The sequence below is a fragment of the Pelophylax lessonae genome (genome assembly GCF_965119305.1).
Source record: "Pelophylax lessonae genome assembly, chromosome: 4".
Lineage (NCBI taxonomy): Eukaryota > Metazoa > Chordata > Amphibia > Anura > Ranidae > Pelophylax > Pelophylax lessonae.
Genome location: NC_138771.1, coordinates 675,952,479 through 675,964,816, shown reverse-complemented (window position 1 = coordinate 675,964,816; position 12,338 = coordinate 675,952,479).

The window sequence follows — 12,338 nt, the reverse complement described above, 5'->3', positions numbered from 1 at the left end:
TAGGACCATGGAAGGTGAGAAGGATATCTAATATTCTAAAACCGTGGAAGGTGAGAAGGAGGTCTAATAATCTAGGACCATGCAAGGTGAGAAGGATCTTAAGCTCAATGTGGGTACCTGCGCTTATGGTGATATGTTAATAAAATTATGATGTTAAATAATTTAGAGAGCTGCAGCTAGACAAGAAGGGGTTACCTCTAGAATAATGATAAATGTAGCGCTGATATTCTGTGTGTCTGTATACTTTAATAAAACGTCGATGGACATTGCTATGTTTGAGTAGTTGGAGCCATCTAGTGACCAAATACTGGTAATGCAGGTGTGTTTTATTTTTTTCTGAAAGAGACAGGAAGTGACTGGTTTTGGTGACCTACCCATGAACACCTTCTTGTGCAGGGCATGCTGGGTAGGGGATAAAAGGGGCCGGAGCAGCCATTTTAGGTCTCTTGGAATCGTGTGGCCTGCCTGAGAGGACCTGTTGGGAGACGGTGGCCAGATTGCAGAGACACTCATCCGAGCATCGGAGGACGGGATCCACCCAGGGGCTTATTGGTAGAGTGCAGTCCCAGATCAAACCAGCAGCCCTTTTGGGGGTCAGTGCTACATGTGGGGGACTCGTCCGGGTTCCTGTCACTCTACAAGCAAGCCCGCCCCCCTTCAGGCTACCATGGACCCCATCAAAGCAGTCCAGTGGTGCGAAACAGAGGGGTCACGCTCAGAAGCAAGCGTGGCCATTAAATTTCCAGGGAGCGACTGGGGAAAGAAACAAATTAAAGAGGTGGTACAAACATTGTCCCCGGACAGAAAGGCTTACGTGGTCACAGTGAAACCAGATCCTGGGACCGACTGCACCTATACACTGATAGAGTGGGGATGGGATGTCCCTGAAAATTTCCACGGTGCCAGTGTAAAATTGTCTGAAAAGACAGAGTTTCACTTGACACATCCCAGCAAGCATGAAAGACACTCTCCCAGTCAGAAGCAGTTAGAATCTTTAGACCGGAAAGCAGGGGCTGATGCTAAATAACTGGCAGAACGACAGCTGGCTGATCTGAAATGACCGCAGAGATAGCCAGATAACACCCAACCCTGGGAAGGTGCTGAAGAAACGCACCCAGGGCCGCTTGCAGGAAGTAACCATCCGGGAGGATTTCCACATTGATGGCCAGATAGGAGAAAAGGGGAAGAAGGACAAACTGTCCTACACCAGCCTACTACACCAAATAGAATTGGGACTACAGAAAGGATATCTGGAATCGGAAATTAGAGAGGCTGTAATCCATGCCATCAGCCCAGGTTCAAGTGTCAGGGGTATGTTGGAGAGGAAGAGTGGATTGACCTTGAACCAGCTCAAGAGGATACTGAAAAGCTATTATGAGGAGGAAGATGTCACTGAGCTGTTTCATCGTCTGATAAATATGACACAGGATAGTAGAGAGACTCTTCAGAACTTCCTATTTCGGGCCATTGAGCTCAAGGACCGCCTGTTGTTCGCATCAAGGGAAGAAAGAAGCGGAGAGCATTTTGGAGCCGAGCTAGTTAAGAGGAAATTCCGACTATATCAAGCTACAATTGAAGCAGTATTTGGAAGATCCCTCAACTCCGGATGAGGTCCTCATTGAGAAAGTGAATGAAGCAGATAAGATGGAGATTGAGAGAGACCAAAAACAGAGGAAACTTCAAGCTTCTAGCACCACAAGTGCTAAAATACAGCAGATAGATGTCCCCTCAGACACTCAGGAACTGAATGTACTGGCAGCAAGCGTTGAACAGGGATCATGGCTTTCACCTGTTCACCACCTACCCATAAGTCAGACTGGACTGGAGAAGCTGTTCCAGACCCAGAAAGAAATACTGGAGATGATGACCATGCTGATGACTCGTCTGGTGAAACCCCAGACAGAAGAAGTCCCGCCACTCAAGGCTCCGGAGACTCCTACCATTAACCGCCCTATGAAACAAACACAGAGAGTCTGCTTCAAATGTGGAGGGGCAGGACATCTCAGGCGAATGTGCCCAAGCCCAGTAACTGAGACAAAATCCAAACAGCCGGGGGGAAACTTCAGTGGGGCCCCAGTGAAGGAGTCAGCTGGGCGCCCGGTTGTAATAGCTAACTCCACACCGACTCATATGCCCCTGGCTGCTGGGGTCACCAACAAGCCAGGATGTAAAAGAGAGAGACCCCAAAAACCAAAGGCGAAGGTACAAGCCACCAAGCAGGCTAAAGGTACTGCAATCAGTGGATTTCCCCCCCAAGCTAGTGGGACCCTCCCCAATGGTCCCCATCCAAGTAGAGGGGATTTATATGAAAGCCCTGCTGGACACTGGCCCAAGTAACCTTGCTCTACAGGGATTTCTATGACAGACATCTCAAGCACCTGCCGTTACAGAAATTGGAGGAACTAGAGATATGGGGATTAGGCACTCAGAACTTCCCATATGATGGTTACCTGCCGGTCAGACTTACTTTCGACCCAAGTACAGCAGGAGAGGCTGAGACTTTTGACACCTTGGCCATAGTGTGCCCTCGTCCCCCAGGGGCTGACAAAAATTCTCTCATCATTGGGACGAACACTGATTTAGTGAGGAGGCTACGTGCACCACTCTTGCTGCAGAAGGGGACCCTCCCCACTAAAATACATCCAATGTTGGCCCAGACATACCGAGACCTTAGACAAGAGGAAGAGGCTCCTGAAGAGGGAGTGGTAAAAATCTGGCTCCTGAATAGGGAAAAAAGGTTAGTCCAGCCGGGTGAAGTAATCTGCCTGAGAGCCTCTGTCAAGTTAAGCTGGAAAAAAACAGGTCCTTTCATTGTCCTTGAAAATACAAGCTAGGAAGAAAAAAAGGGGTTAGAGCTTATCTCTGAAGTGTTGCCCACCAGGGTATTGAAGAGGACTCACGGCAAAGTTCCAGTCAGTGTCCGCAACGCGGCAGCTGTGCCAGTGAGAGTGCCAGCCAGACTACTGTTAGGACAGGTCAGCCCAGCAACTCCAGTCGCAGCATGTGGTTTGGCGGAAGGACCAGCAGCAGAAATCCCTGTGGAAGAATTCTGCCCGAAAAATACGCCTCTTACCCCTGCATGGAGAGAAAGAGCTAAAGCTCAACTTCTGAAATGGAGGGCAGCCTTCTCAAAAAGTGAATTTGATGTGGGGTTGGCAAAGAGTGCCACCCACCGAATTCGACTGGAGGAAGACAAGCCGTTTCGTGAAAGGGTTAGGCGAATCCCATTGGGAGATCTGGAAGATTTGAGAGAGCAACTGGCCGAACTCAAGAGGACGGGCATTATCCGGGAGTCCAGGAGTCCTTATGCCTCCCCTATAGTGGTGGTCAGGAAGAAGAATGGGTCCCTACGCCTATGTATCGATTACAGGACCCTGAACCGGAGGACCATTCCTGACCAGTACACCACACCTCGGATAGAGGATGCTCTGCAGAGCCTAGCGGGAGCGTAATGGTTCAGTGTGCTGGACCTAAAGAGTGGGTATTATCAGATTCCCATGTGCCCCGAAGACAAAGAGAAAACCTCTTTTATCACCCCTGTGGGATTCTTTGAATTCAACCGGATGCCACAAGGCCTGTCTGGGGCCCCAGCAACTTTCCAGAGGTTGATGGAAAAGACAGTGGGTGACATGAACCTACTTGAAGTACTAGTTTACCTGGATGACATCATAGTGTTTGGAAGAACGTTGGAAGAGCATGAAGAACGCCTGGAGAAGGTCCTGTGAAGGTCTGAAGCTCTCTATGGAAAAATGCCAGTTCTACCAGCCCTCAGTGAATTGCCTGAGACACATTGTGTCTGAAGAGGGAGTGGCAACCGATCCCAAAAAGTTAGAAGCTGTCACTTCTTGGCCCAGGCCCACCAATGTGACTGAGCTCAGGTCATTCTTAGGCTTCTGCTCGTACTACAGAAGGTTTGTGGAAGGGTTCGCTAAAATAGCCCACCCACTCACTGAGCTCCTAAAGAAACAGGAAGAAGTTAGTGTAAGTCCAGAGCAGTCAAGGAAGCCAAAAGAAGGGTCCAGAAGGAAGAAAGAGTCCATCCAGGATCAGTGGACTCCAGAATGCGAGGAAGCTTTCAGACAATATAAGTGGAGCCTTACCACTGCCCCGGTATTGGCCTATGCAGACCTTGCCAAACCATACGAGTTGCATGTTGATGCCAGCCGTGAAGGACTGGGAGGAGTGCTCTATCAAGAGCATGAAGGGCATCTGCGGCTGATCGCTTATGTGAGCAGAAGTTTGACTCCTGCCGAAAGAAACTATCCGACTCACAAGCTTGAATTTCTGGCTCTGAAGTGGGCAGTGGTAGACAAGTTAAAGGACTACCTTTACGGTGCTGAATTTGTGGTTAAAACGGACAACAACCCCCTCACATATCTGCTCACCACTGCGAAGCTGGATGCCACCAGTCACAGGTGGTTAGCTGCTCTCTCTGCATTTACCTTCAGCCTGAAGTACAGACCGGGGGTTGGTAACCGAGATGCGGATGCTCTGTCAAGAAGGCCTCATGACCCCAGAAATCCCTCAGAAGACTGGACTCAACTTACTCCAGAAGGAGTAAGGGCCCTTTGGGAAGGGACAAGTCAATACAGGAAGAGTGGGGCCAAAGCCGAAGAAGTAGGAGTATCCTCAGCGGGAATATCCAGGTGCTATTGCAACGTCTCCCAGGTTGTACAGGAGGGTCTCCCCAAGCTATCCAGAAAGGATCTCAGGAGAGATCAGGAGGAAGATCCACTGTGTGGGCTGGTGCTGAAGGCATTGGAACATCAACAGTCTGATGTGCTGCGGAAGAGCCCCAGGAAGGAAGCCCGGCTGTTACTGAAAGAATGGGATCGGTTGCAGTTGCACCAAGGGGTGGTCTACCGAAAAGGGGCCCCTCTGATGGTCCAGAAGCGAAGTGGCAGCTGCTCCTGCTGGGAAAACACAGAGAGAGGGTATTGATTGCTTTACACGATCACCATGGTCATTTGGGAGCCGAGAGGACTCTCCAACTAGTAAGGGACAGGTTCTACTGGCCTCACATGAGGAAAGAAGTGGAGAGTTACTGTCATTCCTGCCTCAGGTGCATACAATGAAAGACATGGCCCCAGAGGGCTGCCCCAATGGGCCATTTGGAGAGCCAGGGACCAATGGACCTGGTCTGCATAGACTTTCTTTGTTTGGAATCCGATCTGAGTGGGCAGGGGGACATCTTGGTGGTAACAGATCACTTTACCCGTTATGCCCAAGCATTTCCTATTAGAGACCAGCAAGCAACCACGGTAGCAAAGACTCTCGTGGAGAAATTCTTTGTCCATTATGGCTTACCTAAACGGATACATTTGGACCAAGGAAGGGACTTTGAGAGCAAATTGATAAAGAGACTGATGGATCTACTGGGCATACAAAAGTCCAGGACTACTCCTTATCACCCACAAGGGGACCCTCAACCGGAAAGGTTCAACAGGACTCTCCTGAATATGTTGGGGACGTTGACTGCAGAACAGAAACCCCATTGGAGTAGACACATTACTGCACTGGTACATGCCTACAACAGTACCAAAAGTGACGCCACTGGGTATTCCCCTTACAGATTAATGTTCGGCCGTGAAGCCCGATTTCCAGTGGACCTGGCTTTTGGTTCCTCCTTGGATCACACATCAGAGACCTCCCATAGAGGGTATGTGGACAGGCTGCGGAGGAGCCTGAAGATAGCTTACGAGCAGGCTCAAGCCACCTCGAACTCCAGAGAGAACAGGAACAAGAGGAACTTCGATCTGAAAGTAAGAATTCAGGATCTTCAACCGGGTGACCGGGTTCTGCTAAAAAATCTAGGCATCCCGGGCAAGCATAAGTTGGCGGATCGTTGGAAATCACAGACTTACGTTGTGTGTAGGAAGCTACCAGGGCTCCCAGTGTATGAAATCAAGCCAGAAGGAAACACTGGGCCAGTAAAAACCTGGCATCGAATCACCTTTAACCTCTCACAGAGGCAGTCAGGATAAACACAGAGGGGGAATCCCCATCCACATCCACTGATGTGTGTAGGCCAATAACCAGGTCTCAGCTTGCACCCTCTACAGATGAAGATGAGGAAGTGGAGATGAGTTGGCTGTGGCCTCCGGAAGCTTCAGAAACAGATGCTGATATCTCTCCAGATGTAGAGGAGGATAATAACAGAACTCTCAGGGCAGAGGCCCCAGAATTTGTGCCGGCAACTCATCCTGCAAAAGAGCCCAGTACTCTTATTTACTCTCCATCTTTAGTCACTGAGAGGAGGGATGATGACATTTGTCAAAAAGGAATGGACACTCCGAAAGTGCAAAGAGCAAAGAGAGACATTCGCCCACCACGCAGACTGACTTATGATACATTGAGTGAATGCTCTGAAGCATCTCAGTTTGTCAGCAAAATAAACCTTGAACTGCCTGGTCCTTCTACTTTTGATTCAGTAAGGGACAGCTCCACCTCACCCCTTGGCACATCTGTACCAGACACGGTAGTTTCAGCTGTGAGTGCACAGGATAGCTTCCCTTCATATGACAACTGGTGGGAAGCTCCTCTGTCTGTATTGTATGACCGTATAGAGGCTAAAATACAAAATAGAGCTAGCAATTTGAACCTCTTGGAGGACCAAAGAGATAAAGTAGGGGGAGTGTGTAGCGCTGATATTCTGTGTGTCTGTATACTTTAATAAAACGTTGATGGACATTGCTATGTTTGAGTAGTTGGAGCCATCTAGTGACCAAATACTGGTAATGCAGGTATGTTTTATTTTTTTCTGAAAGAGACAGGAAGTGACTGGGTTTGGTGACCTACCCATGAACACCTTCTTGTGCAGGGCATGCTGGGTAGGGGATAAAAGAGGCCGGAGCAGCCATTGTAGGTCTCTTGGAATCGTGTGGCCTGCCTGAGAGGACCTGTGGGGAGACGGTGGCCAGATTGCAGAGACCCAGAGACACTCATCCGAGCATCGGAGGACGGGATCCACCCAGTGGGGCTTATTGGTAGAGTGCAGGCCCAGATCAAACCAGCAGCCCTTTCGGGGGTTAGTGCTATATAAATAGATGTGTCAGCGCTGCTCAAAAAATAAATATATCTCATAATGATTAATAAATAATAAAGTGTACATGTGCTAAATCAATACCTTAAATAACATAAAGCGCTGTATACTGATAATAAAGTGGACACGTGCTAAATGAATTACTTATATAACATCAGGTGCAATATACTGTGCAACGTATGCGAATAAATAAATATATCAAGCAAAAAATCTTTTCATTCTATAATAAAGTGTGCACGTGCAAATTTAATTATTTTTATGACATTTAAGTGCAATAAACTGTGCAACATATGCTAATAAATAAATATATCCAGCAAAAAAGTATTTTCATTTCATAATTAAGTGCTCAATGCTCCTTGCTTAAATTCTTCTATGAAGTGCTCTTGTGCTGAAATATGTGAATCCTCTTCATAAAGGTGCCTAGTGATTTCACACAGTGCTCCACTCTTGATCCCTCACTCACCGGACTTATGAGGGTAATGCGCCTGTCACAGCCTTCCACGCTGAGTACTCTGGCTTATAATCACTCCAAACCACTCCAAATCAAACAAGATGTGTGGCTTAAGGAATCCCTACTTGATGTTTAGAAGGCAGTGTAATGGAGAACTCCTCCACTGTACCTTTTCAACCAAACTCACTGAATGTGAGAGAGCGCTAATGCAGACATGAAGGAGCAGAGCCCAACGGATGGAGAAACACTGTAGTGCTCTCTCACATTCACTATCCACTACCTTCTCTAAAGGACCAACACCTGTTTACCACTACCTGCTCCCACCACCACCACCTACTCATCATCACCACAACTCCACAGGGCCACCACCTGTCACTCAACTACCTGGTCCCACCACCGGCTCTTCACCACCACTGCCTCTTCCACAGGACCATTATCTGTAAACCACTACCTGCTCCCACCACCACTTGTTATTCACCACCACTGCCAAATCCACAGGACCACCACCTGCTCACCAAAACCTGGTCTCAACACCACAGCCGGCTCTTCAGCGTCACGGCCTTCTCCACAGAGCCACCACCTGTTTACCGTTATCTGCTCTTCACCACCACTGCCTTCTCCACAGGACCACCACCTGTTCACCTCCACCTACTCCCACCACCACCTACTTATCATCCCCACTGCCAACTCCACAGGGCCACCATCTGTTCACCACTACCTGCTCCTAACACCACCTGCACTTTACCACCACTGTCTTCTCCACAGGGCTACCACCTGTTCACCAACACTTGGTCTCAACACCACCACCTGCTCCTTATCACCACTGCCCTCTCCATAGGGCCACCACCTGTTCACCTCCACCTACTCCCACCACCACCTACTTATCATCACCACTGCCAACTCCACAGGGCCACCATCTGTTCACCACTACCTGCTCCTAACACCACCACCTGCTCTTTACCACCACTGTCTTCTCCACAGGGCTACCACCTGTTCACCAATACTTGGTCTCTACACCACCACCTGCTCCTTATCACCATTGCCTTCTCCACAGAGCCACCACCTGTTCACCAAAACCTGGTCTGAACACCACCTTCTTTTCATGACCACTGCCAACTTCCCATGGTCACCATCTGTTCACCACTACCTGTTTCCCACCACCATTACCTGCTTTCTAGTGCCAATTATCTACCTCTCCCAACCACATTCTGCTCCACAGAACCTACAACTACCTTTTTTGGTCATCCTTTGCTGATGATTTTTTTCCACCCAAAAAGGCTTTAAAGTTGTATTAAAAATGTTGATTTTTTTTGTTATTAACAAACATATTACGCTTGCCTGCTCTATGCAGTAGTTTTGACAAGAGCTGCCCCAATCCTCCTCTTTTCGGGTCTCCTGCTGGCGATCCTGGCTCCTCCCCCTTGATCAGCTGTTTGCTCTGGGGGCGCTGGTGCTTGCTCATTCCTGAGCCACAGCTCTATGTGTCCATTAAAGGCACATAGAGCAATGGCTTGACCACACCCCCACTTTCATAGGCTCACTGGTTGTGATTGACAGCAGTGGGAGCCAATGGCTCCTGCTGCTGTCTTAGCCAATGAGGAGAGGGAGTCCTGGGACAGCTGGGGTGCACCTCGCTGGATCAAGAGGGAGCTCAGGTAAGTATTAGGGACACTGTAGGGGGAGCAGCACACAAAAGTTTTTGCATTCTTATGCATAGAACGCACCTTCAGCCTTTTCAACCACTTTTAAACCATTTCAGGGACCTTTTGTTGCAGGTTTATTCCTGGTAAGATGGACTCCCCAATTACTTAATGTATATGACAACCTCGCATTCTATTCAGGGGTTAGGTGTCCTTTATCTAGCAGCTTGGGATCTCCCAGATTATCAATGATTGGAATTCTGGGTGAAGGATTGGTACCGTATATACTCGAGTATAAGCCGAGTGTTTCAGCATGTTTTTTCATGCTGAAAATGCCCCCCTCGGCTTCTACTCGAGTCGCTGGCTTCAGTGTCTTTTTAAAAATGGCGCCGCTCGGCGCTGACGTGTCACTGCGCATGTGCCGCATGCCCGGGAATAGCCGAGCGCGTATGGCTTTCCCGAGCATCGGCGGCGCATTTGCGGTGACATATTGGCGCCCGGTGGCGCGATTTTTAAATCGAAGACGCCTCACCGACAGGTAAGTGAGACTCCTCCGCAGCCCCTGCATTTCCTCATGCAGTGCTGCGGGCATGGTACAGGGCATTCTCCTGTACCATGCCCGCAGCACTGCATCTCCTGTGGCATGCCTGTACATACTGTGCCATGCCTATACCTACTGTGCCATGCCTGTACCTACTGTGCCATGCCTGTACCTACTGTGCAATGCCTGTACCTACTGTGCCATGCCTATACCTACTGTGCCATGCCTGTACTTACTGTGCCATGCCTGTACCTACTGTGCCATGCCTATACCTACTGTGCCATGCCTATACCTAATGTGCCATGCCTGTACCTACTGTGCCATGCCTGTACTTACTGTGCCATGCCTGTACATACTGTGCCATGCCTATACCTACTGTGCCATGCCTGTACTTACTGTGCCATGCCTGTACCTACTGTGCCATGCCTATACCTACTGTGCCATGCCTATACCTAATGTGCCATGCCTGTACCTACTGTGCCATGCCTGTACTTACTGTGCCATGCCTGTACTTACTGTGCCATGCCTGTACTTACTGTGCAATGCCTATACTTACTCTTTCATGCCTAAACCTACTGTGCCATGCCTATACCTACTGTGCCATGCCTGTACTTACTGTGCCATGCCTGTACCTACTGTGCCATGCCTGTACATACTGTGCAATGCCTGTACTTACTGTTCCATGCCTATACCTACTGTGCCATGCCTGTACTTACTGTGCCATGCCTATACCTACTGTGCCATGCCTGTACTTACTGTGCCATGCCTATACCTACTGTGCCATGCCTGTACTTACTGTGCCATGCCTATACCTACTGTGCCATGCCTGTACTTACTGTGCCATGCCTATACCTACTGTGCCATGCCTGTACTTACTGTTCCATGCCTATACCTACTGTGCCATGCCTGTACTTACTGTTCCATGCCTTACCTACTGTGCAATGCCTTTACTTACTGTGCCATGCCTGTACTTACTGTTCCATGCCTATACCTACTGTGCCATGCCTGTACATACTGTGCCATGCCTATACCTACTGTGCCATGCCTGTACCTAATGTGCCATGCCTGTACCTACTGTGCCATGCCTGTACATACTGTGCAATGCCTGTACTTACTGTGCAATGCCTATACTTACTCTTTCATGCCTAAACCTACTGTGCCATGCCTATACCTACTGTGCCATGCCTGTACTTACTGTGCCATGCCTGTACCTACTGTGCCATGCCTGTACATACTGTGCAATGCCTGTACTTACTGTTCCATGCCTATACCTACTGTGCCATGCCTGTACTTACTGTGCCATGCCTGTACTTACTGTGCCATGCCTATACCTACTGTGCCATGCCTGTACTTACTGTGCCATGCCTATACCTACTGTGCCATGCCTGTACTTACTGTTCCATGCCTATACCTACTGTGCCATGCCTGTACTTACTGTGCCATGCCTATACCTACTGTGCAATGCCTGTACTTACTGTTCCATGCCTTACCTACTGTGCAATGCCTGTACTTACTGTGCCATGCCTGTACTTACTGTTCCATGCCTATACCTACTGTGCCATGCCTATACCTACTGTGCCATGCCTGTACTTACTGTGCCATGCCTGTACTTACTGTCCCATGCCTATACCTACTGTGCCATGCCTGTACATACTGTGCCATGCCTATACCTACTGTGCCATGCCTGTACATACTGTGCCATGCCTATACCTACTGTGCCATGCCTGTACTTACTGTGCCATGCCTATACCTACTGTGCCATGCCTGTACTTACTGTGCCATGCCTATACCTACTGTGCCATGCCTGTACTTACTGTGCCATGCCTATACCTACTGTGCCATGCCTGTACTTACTGTTCCATGCCTATACCTACTGTGCCATGCCTGTACTTACTGTTCCATGCCTTACCTACTGTGCAATGCCTTTACTTACTGTGCCATGCCTGTACTTACTGTTCCATGCCTATACCTACTGTGCCATGCCTGTACATACTGTGCCATGCCTATACCTACTGTGCCATGCCTGTACCTAATGTGCCATGCCTGTACCTACTGTGCCATGCCTGTACTTACTGTGCCATGCCTGTACTTACTGTGCAATGCCTATACTTACTCTTTCATGCCTAAACCTACTGTGCCATGCCTATACCTACTGTGCCATGCCTGTACTTACTGTGCCATGCCTGTACCTACTGTGCCATGCCTGTACATACTGTGCAATGCCTGTACTTACTGTTCCATGCCTATACCTACTGTGCCATGCCTGTACTTACTGTGCCATGCCTGTACTTACTGTGCCATGCCTATACCTACTGTGCCATGCCTGTACTTACTGTGCCATGCCTATACCTACTGTGCCATGCCTGTACTTACTGTTCCATGCCTATACCTACTGTGCCATGCCTGTACTTACTGTGCCATGCCTATACCTACTGTGCCATGCCTGTACTTACTGTGCTATGCCTATACCTACTGTGCCATGCCTGTACTTACTGTGCCATGCCTATACCTACTGTGCCATGCCTGTACTTACTGTGCCATGCCTATACCTACTGTGCCATGCCTGTACATACTGTGCAATGCCTGTACTTACTGTTCCATGCCTTACCTACTGTGCCATGCCTGTACTTACTGTGCCATGCCTATACCTACTGTGCCATGCCT